Consider the following 16,822-nt stretch of genomic DNA (forward strand, 5'->3'; position numbering starts at 1 on the left):
CCCGAAGGCAGTGGCGCGCTGCTCGCCTCCCTCCCTCACTGGCTGCAGGGATTTGCTGCCCGCTTTTTCTGTGCGTAAATGAGACTTTGGTTACGAATCGAAGAAATTGATACGTAGCAACTCGACAGCAAAGTTCTGTTGCTGTTAAGTCAGGTGTTGTTTATTAGCAGCGCCGGGAAGCGCTGGGGATATTTCCACTGATATTTCCAAAGGGGATATGATTCAGACTGCGTTGTATTTCCACACAGAACACGTTCATCATTTATCCACGAGATAATTAACATATGCATTCCTGTAACTTCTATTCCACGGTCTCCTCTGCGGTCTAGCATCCTTCTAGCACCATAACAGTCCAATTTGCAGTCCAACAGCCTCTTACTTCATCCAATTGTCTTCCTCCATCGCCCTCTGGATGCACTTTCTTCACTGGCCCGCGCTCAGTAAGAGAATGGCTGTTATAAGTAATCCATAGGCACCAAAATCATAACATTTGCTCACTCGGCACTTGGCCGTCATCTCTGAACATCTGCTCATCCCTGGATAAAGGTAAGTTTGGCAAGCTGTCTTTTAATGATATATAGCGAGGTTTTGGAAGATAAGGGGCTGGAACAGGCTGCCCTGAGAGGCTGTGGACGCTCCATCCCTAGAGGTGTTCAAGGCCAGGTTGGATGGAGCCCTGGGCAACCTGGTCTAGTACAGATCTGGAGGTTGGTGGCCCTGCCTGTGGCTGGGGGTTGGAACTTGATGATCCTCAGGGTCCCTTCCGACCCCGACCATTCTACGATACAGAATATAGGGACAAGTATCTCGATGTCTAGTGTTGCATCCCAACCTACTGCTGGAGTGAGACAGTTCAGCCTTGTGTGAAGGCCCTTTGGTGCTTTTGATATTTCATAAGCCTGCTGGGCTCATTTCATTGTTGTGTTTCTTTTGCTGAAGGTCTCTTGTCAAAACAGAATAGCCTTACAACACACTTTCTAGTTTATAATTAGTAACTATTTGCAACATCTAAAAGCTATTGCAGTTTTGCAAGCAAGAACCAACCACATAATGCAACAATTCAACAGCTGTATTTCTAGAAATATGCTTCTAAAATATGCTGTGTATTTTCTTAATTCACTTAACTCCTCATCGTAAGTGGCACGTGGCAGAAGTAGAAACAAAGGTTGCAAGGCTGTCTTTGATTCTTTTTGATACTATAAGTCCTTGGAGCATTTTGCCTAGAAATCCCTTCTTGGAAATCATTAGATGAAGTTCATCAGATAGTTATTTAAATGAAGATGAGTGGAAGGCTCTCAGAGCACTTACAATGCAATATAATTCATGGTCTTTTGCCTAGGATGAGAGGAGTATGTTATATATTTTGATATAGGCTGGTTTAGCAATAGGGATAGGTTTGGTGGAAAAATGGGGAGAAATTAAGCAGTCAAAGACCACCAGAGGTGGATTCTTAGAAAAAAAGAGAAAAAAAAAGAATTTATATGCCAATGTACTGCATATGTATGTCTTAACTGTTTAAATGTGGAACTTGAGCTCTGAGGGCGTGCACTTGATTTGTCAAGTTGCCCAGTATATGGTATAAGGAATAAAAGAAAGCCACTGTCTAACACCTCACTAGAGTTTTCTTCTCAGATTTCGGATGACATATGCATTTATCTTAGCACACTTTTTTTTTTTCTAGTGTCCTTTGACCATTCATCCCAGTGGGCTGGTTTTGTTGCTTCACCTTGTGCTTGGTCGTGCCTTTCTTACTGAAAGTGGTTGCTGGTTTTGTGTGTGATTTTGGCAGAGAGAGAGATATAGGGATTTAGTGGCACCACTCTTGTAGCTTCAGTGAGTCAGGGATGTGTCTTCCGATACTGTTTCTTTGCTTGTTGCTCTTTTCCCCTGAGATGTTACCTTCACACCAGGTTATTGGGGCACAGAGGAAAATGCATGATTGCTTAAGATAAAAACTCGTGATGATCACTTCACTGAACATTTCTCCTCCTAAGAAGGCATGAGAAGTAATTTTTCGTCATTCTGTAACTATAGCTACATACTAACAACCAAACTAACAACCAAAGAAGAAAATGTGATCTTTTGCAGGGCCTTCCAGCTTTTAGTGTCATTCACACTTTTCTTAATGAATGCCCCTAATCTTGAATATTTTGTTCTGGTTGTGACCATTTATTTTAGGCATCCAGGAATGCGAGACCACAATGGGAATAACTGATATAGCATTGGAGGGGGGTGGGGAAGATGAACAGAGGGTTTTAATCTCTTTTAGAATAATTATCCTAGGCAGCTAATTTGCTTTCATGAAAGAATGGAGCTGCTAAAGCAAGGACTTGCAGATACATCCGTAGAAATTATCTTCCCATTCGAGTGCATTTTTACATAAGGAAATGCACAAATGAAAAGAGGAAAAAAGGAGGTGTGCTGCCACTAGAATCTGTAATTTTGGTGTTTAATCTCATAACTTTAATGGCGTTTAATGGCTGTTGTTAATCCTGTGATCCCCTATCTCCTCCTCCATGACGCTCATCAGAGCACCCTCTAGATGGCAGAAGTCACTTCGCTCGAGAACAGCGAAACGCGTTGATTTCAGAAGGGCTGGAAGCGGCGCAGGGCTGTAATACAAGCGAATGAGAGGAAAATTAGGTGACGGTAACTACTTTAGGGCTTACGCTATTTCCATTAGGAAGGCTGGACGGCTGTCTGGAAATTCGCACATAGTGAAGTAGTATGAAAGAATACTGCAGACTATTGCTTTTTCAAAGATATGTGTGGAAAGGGGAGTCACCCTTGCTCTTAGGGCTGTTTGTAGTGACTTCTGTAAGAGAAGCTATGGAAGGAGAGCATGCATCTCTCAGAACTGAGCGCGTCATTCCTCATCACCCCGCTGAGTCAGAATATGTAGATTGCAGCTACATTTCATTCAGCATCTCCCCATCTTTCTCCCTTCTTGGTTCACCTTCGGGGCTGTGTGGCGGTGCAGCAATACTATGGATTACATACTGACTGCTGGTCAGTCCCTTTAAATATACAGTAAAGCATATTAGCTATCAATTTGAAATAAATATTGACCCGAATGGCAATAATTTATTTTCCCTTTAATACATTGTGATTTCTTCTCCTCTAGATAACACGCTTGTTCTGATCTCATTAAGCCTCTATTACCTAACTAGCTATTACCATAATTATCTTCCTTATTACAGTGTCTCCTTGCAGCATTGGATATGTTTACCTCCCGAGGAGTTGCATGGTAAAACGGGTGCATATACCTTTCTAACTGACCTTTCAAGCATCGTACATCACATCTAATTTGTTTTCAGATCCTGGCCTTGCAGCAACTGACCTTAAAAGTCATATCAATCTTTGTTTGATGTAAGATAATTTCATCCTTGCTGATTTCACTACATAAAGAAAAGGGAGACAAGGAGAAGAACTTTAGCAAGAATTGTTATTGATGTCTGGTGAATCGGCATGTCCAAATAGAATATTCTAAAACTGGAAAGATTTTTTGGAGTGTTCCAGTCCTCTTAGCCCTGCAAAATGATTCCCTACGAAATTTTCTAAGTGATTATTTTGTCTGACTGAGTGTGAAATGTATCAAAAGGAAAAAAAAAAGGGGGGAAAAAAGACAACAAGAGAATTTGCTGCTAAATGAGAAGAGTCCCAATTCAAGAGGCCCTCTCAGCTGTCACTTCTTTATTAAAATCCATTCATCTTTCCTATGATAGCCAAGTTGTGTATCTTCACATTGCTTCCATCACTTCAGCAAACAACTGCACAACATTTTATCACTGCAGTTCATTGGTTTTTGTTGTTGTTTTTAAGGTGGAAGTCATGCAGTAAAGCTGAGCTGCTGGGATTTCTATGAAGCATTCAATGTGGTATGATTTGTTAATTATCACAGGTTAATTAAGATTGGGGTGAGGGAATGGCACAATATGAATTGGTTACTCGTTTTTCTAACAAAAGAAGCAAACAATAATCATTTGTTCTGGAGTACAAACTTGTTGGCTTGTGGCAAGTTATTACTAGTGTAGTTTCTCCATGCTGAGATTGTAATGTCATAAATAATCTTGTTTCTTGTCCAACTGATCCCATCAGGAGGGTGGCACGTGATGTTGCATTTTCTGCATATGTGAAACTGGGAGGCTCTGTGAGGGAAGAACAGGAAGGAGTTACCTGGTGACAGAAATAAACAGGAGCACCTGTGTGAAGGAATGGGGGAAGTAAAAAATAACAATCGAGGTCAGACTGGAAGATTAATAAAAAGAATTTCTCTTGCAGTGCTGGATGCTTGTCAGATGGAAGTAACAGAAGGGGATGAAAAATGTGAATATTCTAATTGGTCACAGGAGATGAGATTAATTCACCTAGCTTCAGCCTTGTAATGATGAGCTCACCAGTCTGAGTTGAGTTTGTCGCTTGGCCTCTCCCTCTAATCAATGGAGAGAGATGGGCACCCGAAGGAGGTCAGTCATTTCTCTCAAGGTGATCTCTCTTCTCAGACAGCTGAATCGAGGGCCCAAGAAACCTGACCAGTGTGTCTACAGGCTGTCACTGCCAAAGGAAGTATGATCCTAGGGCACACTGAAGGTGGTGTTTCTAGTTGAGCTAGAGGAGAGATAGCAGAATCAGAAAGGTCTGACATGACATTATCTAGAATATTTAGTGCTGTAGTTTAACCCTGATCTAACGTGAGGTGTACAGCTGTAGCCATGCCACACGAGTTAAGACATGAGTTCTACTGGAGGATGCTGAAGGATAATGGACTCAAGTCCCTGTAGACTTCCTGTAAGTCTTACACTATGTGTGTGGACAAGTTAGTATTAATTAATCCTTGATGAAGGAAAAAAGATTAATACGGCCGTGTGGAAGGAAACTCTGCCAAGGTGATCAGGAAACTAAGAAGCCTCTCACCTAGAAGAAGGCTGAAAAATGTCCCATGGCTGGCAAAATGAAAGATCAGCATGGGGTAGGGTGGTTTTCAATCAGTGTTCTGTGAAGGGGGAGGAAAAAGCCTGTTCTGTCACAAAAGGAAAATGGATATGAAACTGTATGGACCAAACAGTACAAGAGTGAGTGATAATGGGAGAGTGTTAAGAGGCTGTAGTGTGCTTTGTATGAATAGAGCTGAGGTTGTTTAATCTGGAGAAGGGAAGGCTGAAAAGATCTCACTGCTGTCTTCAAGGACCTAAAGAGAAATTATAGAGAAGTAAAGAGACTCTTCTCAAGGGTGAGTAGTGATAGCATGAGAGTCAACAGTCACAAGTAGCAGCAAGTGGAATTATAAATGGTATGTGGAACAATATTGTTCAGTGATGCTGGTTATGCAATGGAAAATCTGTGCTGCAACCTCATACGCTGATGACAAGAAATTCCCTTCTAATTTAGAGAAAATATTAGTAAAATAGTGCAATAAATTAGATTGAAAGGGACTTCTGGAGTTTACCCACTCAATTCTCCTGCTGAAAGTTTCCACATCAAATAAGATTGCCTTGTTTAGCTGAATCTCAAATGTTGCCAAGGGTGGAGGTTGCACAAATGCTCTGAGCAACCTTTATCCAAGCTTAACAGCTCTCCTTGCAAGAAGCCAGTGTCCACTGAATGGGAGCACCCAAGTGACTTCAAAGGCAGTTGGACTATGGCCCAGATGAGACAGAACATTTGTTTGGCATCTTTTTCTCTGAAATGTCCGTGGTAACAAATTCAACATTTCAGCTGTTTCATGATTTTCTTCAGTTATGGAGCCTGCATGACATGTTTCCCTTTTGTGTCACTTCTTATCCAGACAGTAATTTTTCTCCTTTAATTATGGCTTTTTCTTGTTCGGTAGCTTTCAGTCATAGAAATCTTATGCAAATATGAACTGAATGGTTTTCCTCTCTAATTATAGCTCCATTTAGATGAGACTAACATCAGTGGTACTGAGGACTGGCTGAATTAAATATTGAATGTATTCACCTAATGAAAGCTGAAGGACAGATTGCTTGCTTTATGGCATATAACGTGGCTGGTTTAACTGTTGGTTCACGGAACCGAAGGAGATCTTTTGAATCACCAGTTCAATTCCTGATACTGTAAAGAGCTCCCATGATTTCCTTTGCAAACTTCAAAAGATCCCTTATTTTTTCTACACCGTATTTTTCTAAAGCATTATGGATGAAGGTTTTCACTCAGCATCATGCTGATAACAGCATCGTGCCTCAATTCATTACATAACGGACTTCATGTTTTAGGAGATGTAGTAAGATGTAATACCTGCATTACAAATAAAATGTTTGAATGCAGGCTTATGACAAGGCTTAGAACCTTTTCTAGACATGGACATCAGCCCTCAGAACAAAACTGTTTGGTTATGTTCCACTGCTCTTAGCTGATGTTCTAACAGTAGTTTCTATTCATTCTCATTTGTATTTCATTTACTAGAATTCATTCTAGTGCAGTGTTGCAATAACAGTTCTATCCATTATCAACACAACACTTAAGGTTAACAAAGTGTCACTATAGTCAGACCACCAATGTTCACTACAATTCTTATTTATACTTATTTTGTAATGAGTCTGTAGTCTTACCTTGAGCTAGAACTTATCAGCAGGTGATGTACTGTGAAATATGTTTTTATTTTTTAGTAAATATTCCAGTTGGTTCTTTTAAAGCAGAGCAAAAGCCTCTTTGGTGGAGCATAAGGGGGAATTATTTTATGTGTGTACTATTGAAAACACAGGTGGAAAACTGCAACGCTGATGTACCTGAGGTAAAACTACAGAAGAGGAACAAGAAAAAAACCAGCATCCTGGATAGGCATCTAATTTCTTTACCAGCTTCTCCTAGATCATTGATCTTTCTGACAAGAGGAAGTTCTCTCCCTTTGCAGTGAGTGTGTGTCTGATGTGCAGGTGGAAGTACCATCAAGGTGGCTGAGGGGTTGTTTGTTTTCTATTTCTTGCTGCTCTCGTGTCAGTGGTCAGTCTGGGAATCTTAACAAGTTCCGAATGATGATGTCAACCACAGCTAAGATGTAGTTCTGTATTTTGAAGTAGAATATTTGTCTGCAAATAAAAGGCTCTTCAGATCGAGCATACTATTTGCCTGGTAAGTGAAGTTAGATAGCAGTAAGTTTTGGTTCCTGGCGTCTTTTCTTTGTGCGACCCCTGCCAAGCTTGAAGACCTTCCAGGCATCCCACAAAAGCTAGTTGTGTAGCAGATTTGGGCTGGAAGATGAAGCAGTTACCTCTGGCAATCAGAGCTGAAAATTCAGTTGTTGAAAAACCTGAATAATACAGAAACGCTAATGAAGAATACAGTGATACCCCTCTCAATCTTGTAACAATCAACTGTAGGGATTTACTGAACTTAAGCAGCTTTTCTCTGTGTATTGAGCACTCATTAAATTTCTCAGGTTTGATGAACAAAGTTTTCTTTCAAACATTGCAGTTCACAATGCCTTAGTAAAAATATTACAAATATTACAGTATTACAGAGCAAATCTGGCAATCATCACCAATTAAGGAACAGCTTTTAAAACATTTTATTATGTTACCTTACTATTTATTCTGACATTCATTATCTAAGCATATATGAAAAGAGTACGATGGCTTTATTTGCATTTTTGTGCGCAAATAAATTTAAGTTTATATGTAAAGGATCACATCAAGTTAGGGAGATCTGCCTGAAGGTAGGAAGGCCCTTCAGAGGGACCTGGACAGGCTGGATCTCTGGGTTGAGGCCAATGGGATGAAGTTTAATGAGACCAAATGCCAGGTCCTGCACTTTGGCCACAACAACCCAGGCAATGCTACAGGCTTTCCAGCTGCGTGGAAGAAAGGGATCTGGGGTGTTTGTTGACTGTCAGCTGAACGTAAGCCAGCAGTGTGCCCAGGTGACCAGGAACGCAGATGGCATCCGGACTTACATCAGAAATAGCATACCAGCAGGAGCAGGGAGGTGATCATCTCCCTCTATTTGGTGCTGGTGAGGCTGCACACGAAGTACTGTGTTCAGGTTTGGGCACCTTGCTACGTGCAAGGCATGGAGGCCTAGAGAATGTTTAGAGAAAGGCAACGAAGCTGGTGAGGGGTCTGGAGCACCGGCCTTATGAGGAGGTTGAGTGTGGAGAAGTAAAGGCTCAGGGGAGCCCTTATAGCTGTCTACAACTGCCTGAACGGAGGTTGTGAACAGGTAGGGGTTGGCCTCTTCTCCCAAGTAACAGCAATAGGATGAGAGGTAATGGCTGCAAGCTTCAGCAGGGGAGCTTCAGGCTAGATAGTTGGAAGAATTTCTTCTCAGAAAGAGTGGGGAGGCATTGAAACGGGCCGCCCAGCGGATGGTGTCACCATCCCAGTGGTGGAGTCACCATCCCTGGAGGTGTTTAAAGAAAGGGTAGATGTAGTATTTAGGGATGAGATCTGGGGAGTAATATTGTTCGTAGGTGACAATTGGACTAAATGATCCTACAGAATCGTAGAGGTCTTTTCCAACCTTAATGGTTCCATGAAAACAGCACAAGTTTATTGTATCCGTCTTTCACATTGTTATTTCTTTTTTTTTTATTTCTTTATCTTTCTCATTGTTCCTTCTTTGTTTATTTCTCTGGAGCGTTCCCATTTGTATTATTAGCCATCTGAAGTGAAATGTTACTTCCATTGTATGGTGGTGGTTTTTTTCAAGTGCCTGCTTGGTGAAATGTATTTGTACAGTGGTTTTCTTGTCACCAGTCAATTCATTTTAAATCTAATTAGTTTCAGAGAGCTCAGACCTTCCAAATGAGCATACTTTTTCTAACGTTAAATCCAGCTAAACCAGCCTAGAGTGAATTGGAATGCTGGCCTAGAAAGGGAAGGCTTCACAGCCCATTACCGATCCCCTGAGCCATCTCATCCCCTTGACTGCCATGTAATGTTTGTTTAATATAAAATTTCCATATAAAACAAAACAGAATAAAACCCGAAAAGCAGAACAGCGGCTTCTTGACATCAAGACATTAAAATGTGAAGGTAATGAAAATGAGATCTTCTTTCATAAGTGCATTAGCGACCTTAAGGGAGCCCTCTGCAGGGAAATGGCACAACGGTGAGGGAAAGCTCTGCTGAGAGGTGGGGGGGGGGGGGGATGTGAGCGTTTGGCAGCAGGGGCTGGAGCTGCTGGGGAGTTTTGTTTTCAGCTTCAAGGGAGAGGAGGCCTGCTGGGGAGCCTGGGAGGATTTCTGAAATAAGTGCTCTGGGCCAGTCTGTCTGTGTGCACGTTACCCAGTGTGGTGGGGCAGTGTGCGAGGTTCTGAGGCTCCCTATGGATAAGTAAGCACATCATTCTGTGAGCTGCTGAGGGTTTTTATGCATGAGTGACTGTTTCTGTGCTTGAAGATGAATAAATAACATCCAAAGCCTCCAGTCATTCTGAAAAGGTTTAATCAAGGCTATCAAATAGCTGGACTGTCAAAAAAAAAAAACCAAGAAACATAGCTTGCTGAATTTATTCATGAGGATTCAGGGACTGAAGTAAATTCAGGGTTCTGGGAGCTTCTCATGAGTCTTTTAAAGTTCCAAGGAAGACAGCGACCCCTAATTACAATCCTTAAAAATGTAGAATAGAAATGAGATCAGTTGTATGAAAGGTAGCAGTGATGTGCTCGCCGTGTCCTGTGCATACATCCCCTGTTGTGGGATGCTCTCGAGCTCCACAAGCATCTTCATGGCCACTGCTGGGCTTGTTTGGCTTCACTCTGCATCAGGCCTTGTGAAGTTCAGACGATGGTGGATTGGGGATTGCAGTGCATGGCAGCAAGCACAGTACATGTAAAATGTGAGTGGCAGCCTGCAGATATTTGCTAAAGGGTGCAAGGGTTTCAGAGCTCACTAGCTGAGCATATGTTAACATTACACACCACCTAGCTGTGTTTTCATGCAGCCCTGCCAAGTCTGGCTCTTCCAGCAACATGCTCCCTGTGTCTGCCCCAGCATCCCGCTGCCCTGCACTCATTGCAGCCATTCTTTCTGTCTGTCACAGGCCTTCCCCATGGGGGCTTTCACAAGGGATGCAGAGCTCTGCAGTCCCCTGCTGCTCCCAGGGAACCAGGTGCTTGTGCCGTGTGCTTGCTGCAGGCTGAGCTCTGAGTAGATGGACCTCTGCTGGGAACTTGCTGGAGCTTTCCTAAATTGCTGTTCATTTCATCGCGGGTGTCACAAAGTTGAGGAATGAGTCCGAGTTTGACTCTCAGGAGGCAAGATACAAGCTTTGAAGTTTGACTCATTAGAGAATGGTGTCATTTCTTCCACTGATAATTAGGTGGCCACTTAAAGAGCAAGGGGAGAATGGCCTGGAAGTTTAGAAAGAAGAAAATAAATTCTTCCCTTTCGGTAACCTCGATCTGTAATTACATCAGACTTCCTCAGATTCAGCTACAACAGTTGCTCCTCAGCCTGCTGCTGATCTCATCCGAATCTTTAGGGGCCAGCAGATGGCAATGTTTGCATCAGAGGTGAAGCTGATGTAAAATTTGGAGTCATTTTCTTATTGCTGATATTTTAGCCTTGCTAGGTATGAATGCACCCTAGAGGTTTACAGAGGACTCTGACAGAGCCCGTCTATGAGCAAAGCCAGATTACTGAAATAAAAGCAGTTACTGAAAGCTGGCCAAACAATATCAGAAGAGAGTTTGCTACCCTTGTCTTTGTTGTGCAGCTCTGTCTCTTGTGGAGCTGCTGTAGCTAACAAACAGCATGTGGGAATACCACAGACATCTTAGGAAAAGAAGAACGCAGAGATAAATGCAGATAAACATGAAATGCAATTATCCAGCTTGGAAATGAGTTGTGGCACAATTTTTTTGCCTTCCCTTTTGGGAGTTTTACAGAAACAGTCCTTCCACTTCCATTCTCTGATAGAAGAAATTCCTAAGCCTAACATACATCAGCAGCGCTCAAAAGCTTTTGCTGGAAGTTAACACCATCAGTGCCCACTGACTCAGGCGCTGACAGGGCTGTGAGGTGTTCCCTCGCAGAGGCTTGTTGGCAGATGATTGATGACAAAAAACTCCCAGGTAGTCCATGATAATGTAGGGGTTCCTGCTTTGTTTGGCAGATGGGGATTTCTCCTCCTCTGGGGCAGGTGGTAGAGGTCTGCTCTGCCTGGGCAGCACCTGGAGTTCGCGGTAGCTCTGCCCAGCTGTTGGTTTGAAGCATCCTGCATTCTGTCCTGACCTTGCAGGACTTGGCTGTTGTCTCGACCTGTTTCTGGCCGTGGGTCCGTAGAAATGTAACCATGCTCCAGCCTTTGGGTGTACCAAGTGGGCCAGGTTGCTTGCATGGCCTAAGGCTGGCGCTCCGATCTCCTGTAACACACAGAGTTGCAGAACTGCTGTCTTCCACTACATTATCCTTTTTCTGTGGTTTCAGCACTTAGCTGTGTTTTTCTGTTGATGCTTTTGCAGCTTTTCATGCCTTTTGTGTTCATCTCAGAGATGATGCTTGCAAACAGGAAGGAAAAGTAAAATTGCAATCCTTATGTGAGGAGTTCCAGATGCTAAATATGTCATATTATTAATTTGTTTTCTTTCAGATATTAACTCAATTGAACTGGGCAAAGCAGGGCTGTAGAAAAGAGAGGGAGAGAAAGAAGGCCACATAGCATGCCAGGTTTGTAAGTGCTTCCATAAGGAAGAGCTCTGTGAGAGAAGAGGGCAAGATATGCATTCCTCTGACATCTTGAGCAAGCGAATATGTAAAGACCTCACGTGTAGAGAGCTATCACACAGAAAAGAAGATGACAGGAGCCTTATTTTCCCTTTGCTTTGGAACAGGCTGCATTAAATCTTCGCCAGAAAAGGAAGGGGCTTCCAACCCTTCCTGTTGCAGTGGCTCTGTGATGTCATATTTCTGAGCGACATGTAGCTGACAAAGAAGGTAAAGGCACACCATTCAGAGCAAAGCTGAAAGCTCTGTTGGCAGGAAAGAGACGAGCACCCATCTCCCTTTTCACTTCAGACTGCCGCCTTCCCTATGCCTGTGAGATTTGATCGTGCAGATCAAGTTTGTGCAGCTTTTAGAGCTAAGGGATCAAAAAAGCATAGCTGGGTTTATCTGCAGTGAATCAGCAGGTGGAACAGAGAAGCTGAGAGATGATGCAACAAACCAAATGCAGCTACAGAAAGTACCATTCCTTTGGGTAGCATGTGTTTGCTCAGATGCTGAAGGTGAGCTGAAGCTAAGGACAGACAAATTTGGAGGTGGAGGAAAGTTCGCCTGACCATAAAGCAAATCAACGTTTCATGTAGGACTTGTGAATAAAAAGAAGTCAAAATTCCATCAGTTTTATCTCGTAGCATGAAGTGGATGGAGGATGTTGAGCTTTGAACTATGAGTGCCTGGATTCACTACTAATTGCAGAGCTGCACTAGAGTCATCTCTCTGGCCATAAAGTAACTGATTTAGCAGAGCAATGAAGGCTAACACAGTTTTGTAATGTTCAGGCAGTAATTAGCAGAGTATCTGTGCAAATGCACAAAATCACTTGAGTCAACAGCGTTCGTTTGATGGCAAGTGGAAGATATGAGATACTATGCTAGAGCTAATATTTGAAGTGAGAATTAAGAGAACTTTATCTTCTTGAGCAACGGGGAATATGCTTGTAAACAACTGGAGTTGTTTTAGTTACACTGCAGGAAGCAGCTCTAATAAGTTAGAAGATTATAGATGCTATTTTTTATCACATTCCTCTCCATGAAACATAAAAAATTATTTTTTTTCAAGTCAATAAATAGATTCAACATAGTTGAATGTTAGGCTATAATTCATATACGGATAATCATATTTTTTTAAGCACCAAATTTCTACACGAGGAGAAAATCATCTATTTGGTAAAGCCAGTCAGTGTATCACAGCTTTCAAATGAAAGCCACAACACTGTTGTTTTCTCACACAGTGGTTATATAGAAATAAGCTAAATATTTATTTGGCTGTGTTGCAAGTTAAGTGTACAGCAACAGTATGTTTATTTCTTCACTGCAATCTCTATTTCTTTAATAGCAGTTTCATCAGTTCACAGCAATACTAGTTTGGAAAAAAAAATGAGATGAGAGCTATTGTGGATAAAATCTGAAATAAATATTGATTTGGAACTAATTTTAAAGTCATCTGAAAGTACAGTGACAAATGCAGTCTTCAGCCACAAATTTTGCATGTAGCAATAAATCTGTGAAATCAGTGAACTAGTTTTCTTCCCATGTGGGGTATCTGTGCAGCAAGCTTTTATTATCTCAAGAAACTATATATTTTTGTAGCTGCTCATGAGAGTAGCATGGCACTTGTGCTAATTGAATGGTACTGGATTGTTAGCTTTAATCTGTGATGAGGTTTCCATGGTGATACCACCAGATGAGAATATGGACACTACAACAATTTCTTTGTGCTGATGTGATTTTGCACTTTGTCCTTAGCTGAGGATGAAATCCCAGCTTTATTGAAAATGAATGGGAGTTTGATGTTGATTTCAGTGAATTTGCCATGGTCTCTATCATGACTGGATTTGGAAACATACTCTGGAGTCATAAAATAAAACAAAAAGTCATCAGACTGTGCTGACACTGAAATTCATTCCCAGGCTGACCATGTCTCCGCAGTAAATAAGTTATGCAAGCCATTTCCCTCATTACTCAGACACTTAGTCTGTGCTTATTTGATTCCATTGCAGGAGCCCGTAGAATGGAGTTGGACCCTACTGCATAAAGGATCATGAAAATGTGGAAGATGGTTCTCTTTCCATGGGCTTACAGCTGGGTACACAAGTCCTTCTGAGAAGAAGTGGGAAAGAACCAGGTAAGAAGTTGCAGTCAGTGGTCGTAGCATCTTGGTTGCCTTACTACATCAGGTTTGGTGTTTTGCCATCAGCAGTAATTGCCATTGGGCTGAAGGAGGATTTTGAAGAAAGACAAAATGCTTTGTACCAGCTGGAAGAAAGGATGGCAGGGCTTTTTGACAAATGGGTGGGAAGCACAGACTGGCGGCATGGGTAGGGAGGTGGGTGAGGATGCTGCAGTGGCAAACCTGAGAGTCTATGATGTCCCTGAAGGTGAAGCTGGTAGCAACAATTTAATGTGACTAAAAATGGAGAGCTGGCAGAGAGATATAAAGAAAAGACAGAAAAGGGTCACTCATAAGATAATAAATTGTACACTCAAGTGACCTAAACATGCCAAAAATGCTTTTGCCAGGCTAAGGAAGCTGGCATAAAGACAGAGTATGTGTGGCTTCTGTTAGGATGTGAGATGGGTGCCTAGAAATAAATTTTTAGGTGCGGGTATGAATGAGAATTTCAAACTGTAATTTTCAAACTGTTAAGCAAAATATCACTGGCAAGACTTGCATGTAATCAGGGTAAGAGAATCTCTGGATTCTAAAGAGAATCTCTGATTCTAAAGCAGTTTTCTAACTTTTTTTTACCTCCGTATGCTAGTGAGGTAACAAAGTAGAGAGAGAAGCATTTCTTATGAGCTGTGATCTTAAAAGTCGTTTCTTTTGGAGCATTAAGTATTTTTTTCTGCTAGCAAGGAAGGTATCCCATAGAGTCACCTGTTCTTTATCCTTGTGTGAAAGTGAAATGACAAGTGTATGTAGAGATACGAGAAGGAAATTGAGAGAAGATATAGGTTGAAGATAAAAGTATGTATTTTTGGTAATCACTTAGGACTTATTGCATAAGCTTTACAATTAATATGAAAAAACAATCTCGGTTTTATGATTACCTCTAACTTATGTATGAGTAAATCCAGCACAAATGTGTAGAGACCCATATTTTTAGTACTGAACGGCCTGAACACTGTTCTCATGGAGTAATGATGACCTCTTGTGGTCATATGCTTAAATTTCACATCTGTTTATTAAGGAGTTTGAATTTTCATTGAATTTGTGCAAACCAAGAGTTATGGCAGTGTGCTTTCTACAGGAAAGTACCATCTTTTCACTCTTTATGCTGACCTATATGCAGGGGCTGAAAACTCTGCATTTGATGGTTGGGGAAAAATGTATTCCTAAAATACTTTCTCTTCTGTAAATAATCTAACTTACATTGGCTTGTGTTTTTAAAGATATTTCACGCTCAGTATGTTCCCTTTGAGTTACAAAATTATCTTTAATCATGTATAAAAGTTTGTTATTTAAGCTGTTCATGTTCAACTATGGTCTGGAAGTTAAAGAAGGAGCACATCTAAACCTTGGAATAATCTTGGGAGGAAAGTCGTTTAAAACATGGATACAGACTTTGTTACTACTGGATCATTGTAACTGGAAGCAAAATTCAGAGGTTGAACTGAGGTATTTGAAGGCATTTATTCCCAGTGGCTGATGCTAACGCAATGCAAAGACCTTGGGCTTCAAGATTTAGGACAGTCACTTCCAGAAGACAGTATATTATGAACTGGAAGCAACAAAGAGAGGAAAGATCACCTCACATTGAGTTATCGTAGGGCTTTTTATACCTTCCCTTGTGTTACCTTTTTTTAGCCATACAGAAGTTGGATGCTGTTCTGGATTGTATGGCTGCTAAATACATCCATTTTCAAGGTCCTGTGAATAAATGACCCTGTTGAGAATCAGAAAAAAATAGGACACAAGAAGAAAACAGTTTTCTTTCTGCTCAAGTCACTGCTACACATAAAGGTAACACAGACAGTTCCTAAATGACGAAGAGATGTTGCCACTATCTGTGGTATTGGAGCACACCAAGTATGTGATTTGTTTGTTTGCCACCTACTCTAGGGGCTGTGTCTCCAGGGCTAGTGGCTCAGTGCTCTAGAGGCATTACCCAGCCAGTTGTCCAGGACTGATCATGGTCCACAGGACCTCTGCAGTCAGTAGCCCTCCAGTTCAGAAAGACAGAGTAATGCTGCAGTGTTGTTACTCCTTGGAAGCTCGCAGTTTACTTTAAAATGGTGTGAAGGATCAGATATTGGTCACATCACTGGCTTCAGGTAAACAGCCCAAAGCAACTTAACTGAGCAGACTGTTCCTCAGGGTGAGGACCCACAGCCACCCGTTAGCTCTGAGGATGTTCATCAAATACAGAGGAACCGGCCACCAGGTACCACCTATTTGCCCTACAAGGTTAATGTATTTATAGAGGAAGTGGAGCATTTTTATGTTGTTGGATTTTTCATTCTGCTTTAAAATAGAGAGGGAAGAGCAAGACAGTTTTTGCTGAGGGTGAAGACACTTATCCAGAAGACCTTTCATTAACACAAAAGGTTAATGAATATATATATAATATGAATAAATAATAAAAATTTAAAGCAAGCACACAATGACAACAAAAAACAGTTGAGCATTGGCACAAAACTCACAAGTGTAGCCGTCTCTAAAAATTGCACACAGACATACATCACCAGTCATGTGATCTTCCACCACTCTTAAAAATACTGAATAATTACTGTCAAGAATGTAAAATACTTTTATTTTGTCCCTCCCATGCAGAGCCCTAACTTGCCCCTGACAAGAGGAGAGGCTATGAGGTTTCTCATTCCTCAGGGTGGAGAGGAGAGCTCTACTTTCTCTGACCACTTTGAAGGTCCTAACAGATTGAAGGGTTGAGGGCTTCCTTATGAATCTTTCAAGCCTCTTGTCTTGCAAAAACTTGCCTAAAAGCTGATTTTCTAATAGCTGATTCTCTACAAGCTGGACAGTGAAAGGCGTGATATCGGATAAACAAACTATTTCTCTAGGATCTCTCCAGACCATTTGGGAAGAAAACTTTTAAGTCTGCTTTTTGGCTTATATGTGTCTGACTCATGAACTGGTAGCTGCATTCAACTACTAAACTGAACACTCTGCTTAGGACAAAA

Source organism: Tympanuchus pallidicinctus, unplaced genomic scaffold (assembly GCF_026119805.1).
Source record: "Tympanuchus pallidicinctus isolate F22 unplaced genomic scaffold, pur_lepc_1.0 scaffold26, whole genome shotgun sequence".
Taxonomy (NCBI): domain Eukaryota; kingdom Metazoa; phylum Chordata; class Aves; order Galliformes; family Phasianidae; genus Tympanuchus; species Tympanuchus pallidicinctus.